Here is a 2,707-nt window from a genome sequence, read left to right on the forward strand (position 1 = left end):
TCTAATGGATGGGTGTGGTGGAGGGGCAAAGAAGAGGGGTGATGGAAGGGCAAAGAAGAGGGGAAGGGAGGGCTCTAATGGAGGGGTGGTGGAGGGGCAAAGAGGAGGGGGTGATGGAAGGACAAAGAAGAGGGGAAGGGAGGGCTCTAATGGAGGGGTGGTGGACGGGGAGCATTGGAACAAGCAAGGTGCAAGGAAAGGGGGAGAAAGGAAGGAGAGGAAGAAGAAAGGGGAGGAAGGATGGGAAAGGTGGTTGGTGGCTGGCGGGCATAGCAGTAGTGCGGGTCTCCTATGCGCGCTACTGCTATGGCAGCTTGCAAAATATCTACGGCTGGTGGTGCACTACCTATAGCACAGGCTAAATTTACACGCTACTGGTAAAATTTTATAGATAGAAAAAATAGTAGTAGCGCGTTTATATCAACAGGAGCTATAGATCCAAAACTAACAGTTGCGCTGGTTGGGCGACAAGCGCTGCTAATATTTAGTGATCAGATATTGCGGTGTGTTACACTTAGCAGTAGCGTGGGTTTAGATAACAAGCACTGCTGCTAACTTATACCAGTAGCGCTCTTTCACTAGTGCAGAACCGGGCAATAGCACGGGTTCGTAAGGCCCTTTAGTGCCGGTTACATAACCGGCACTAAATTGTGGTCACTAAAGCCCCCCCCCCCCTTTAGTACCGGTTCAACACGAACCGGTGTTAAAGGGCAACCACGTGGCACGAGCCAGCTCCGGGGGCCTGGAGCCCTTTAGTACCGGTTGGTAAGACCAACTGGTACTATAAATGTTTGGGGGGTTTTTAGTTTTATGATTTCTTTTTCATTTAATTTTGTGTTTCCATTTTAATTCTTTGTTGTTTGCTAGTATTTTACGATACTACACATTGTACACGTTATGCATATATATATATATATAAATAGAATTTCTAGTGGAACCAATCATCGAGTTCAACATGATTGTCATGATATTATAAGCGTTCATATATAACACCACAAAAGCAAATCACTTAAGTTGAGAACGAAGAACACAGACATGAAAGGACAAGTACTAATTAAGAGCAGCATGAAGAACTAGCTAAATCACTCCTGCTAGCTACTCTCTCTCTGGTAAAATAGCATAGAACATGTATAGCTCTCCTGATTGATCATACTGGAGCATGCCGATGAACCTGTCTCCTAATCGTGGGCTGCGCTTCTCATTGCTGCCCCCTAGTACTTCCCCGCGATCATTAACAATTTTCCTCCAATCTTTCACTATTAAGCATTCATCGTTTCTAGAAATCTTGAATGCATTCAAGTGCAATGCAAGATATCTTGGCCGTAAGCTAACAATTGACATATGACCTTTAGTCTCGATCCCCTGAGGCACAACTGTCATCGGGAGTCCCTGTTGAAGAACATCGTATAGTACTTAATTAATATGCTTAGCAATGAAAGTTTAGCAAAAAAATATGTATGCAAAATATGCACTGAGGACAAATAGTAAATATCTTACCATCATTCTTAAATAGATGTGACCGTAGTTCAATACCATCACTATTGGTCGCACGTTTTGAGTACTAACATTTCTAAGTGCAGGAAGAAAATTTTTCTTGACAGTATGAAGATCCTCAAGCCATGAAACATAATGACTTATCTCCTCGCAGTTTAGTTCAGCGCCGGGATAGTAGTAGGTCATGTCTACCAAGCGCCGGACATGTTTGGTTGAGTGGAGATAAGCTGTCAATAGAAATTAGTTGTTAGTTATTTTTGAATAAGCAATATCAAAGACAAAAATATAGTTGAGAAGAACTCATATAATGGTAGAACTGGAGGCGTCTGCACATCGACCCATATGTCTATTACCTTCAATATCATCTTCCGGACGAATATCAAAGGTGATAACCATACCGGGCTCAAATGCATAAGCCTTGCATAGTGTTTGCCAAGTTTTGCATTCAAAATAGGTGTACGTGTGTGCATTGTATACTTTGACATTGAAAGTATAACCATCATGCTCAATTTTCAGGTAAGCTCTCTTTACCTCCATAGTTTCCATATCGTTGAAACCTATCTTATCCAAGACAAAAATTCTTGCATGGCAGGGGATGCGCTAGTAGAATAGTGAAAATTAAAAATTATAAGTCAGGCAAATGAAGCATATATAAGTCATGCTTAATTACGAAAACAGACTTGTCGTTGTGACTTATTGTATCGAATTCGAAAGTCACATCCAGCTTGATGCTGAATCGCCTACCATCAACAAGGAAATTTCTATCGCATTGGCCGCGCTGGTCTTCACAGTATTCGCACATAATGAAACTTTTTCCGTCGTCAGACGACATTTCCTATGTTCATATTAGGCGAAACATTAAACACTTACTAAATCAATTATTTCAACTACTTCTATTAATTCAACTAGTTCAACTAAACATTTACTAAAAATAAACTAGTTATATTAATTCAACTAGTTCAAAGTAAGCATTTACTAAAAATAAACTAGTTCTATATATTAATTCAACTAGTTCAACTAAGCATTTACTAAAAATAAACTAGTTCTATATATTAATTCAACTAGTTCAACTAAGCATTATATTTACTAAAAATAAACTAGTTATTATATTAATTCAACTAGTTTAACTAAGCATTTACTAAAAATAAACTAGTTATATATATTAATTCAACTAGTTCAACTAAGCATTTACTAAAAATAAAGTAGTTCTATA

At 39.0% G+C, this 2,707-nt stretch overlaps 1 long non-coding RNA gene across 2 annotated transcripts in view; it reads right to left on the reverse strand.

Annotated features, from left to right (window-relative positions):
* Positions 1-1,675: 1,675 nt before the first annotated feature.
* Positions 1,676-2,707, reverse strand: part of LOC123172341 (uncharacterized) — a 4,879-nt gene continuing 3,847 nt past the window's right edge. Inside the window, exon 3 of one of the 2 annotated variants that reach the window (XR_006485537.1) lies at positions 1,676-1,721. This is a non-coding gene — a long non-coding RNA (uncharacterized lncRNA). Of the gene's footprint in view, positions 1,722-2,267; positions 2,330-2,707 lie in introns of those variants that run through there. The other variant, XR_006485536.1, reaches the window with a different exon arrangement.

The sequence above is a fragment of the Triticum aestivum genome, unplaced genomic scaffold (genome assembly GCF_018294505.1).
Source record: "Triticum aestivum cultivar Chinese Spring unplaced genomic scaffold, IWGSC CS RefSeq v2.1 scaffold43816, whole genome shotgun sequence".
Classification (NCBI taxonomy): Eukaryota; Viridiplantae; Streptophyta; class Magnoliopsida; order Poales; family Poaceae; genus Triticum; species Triticum aestivum.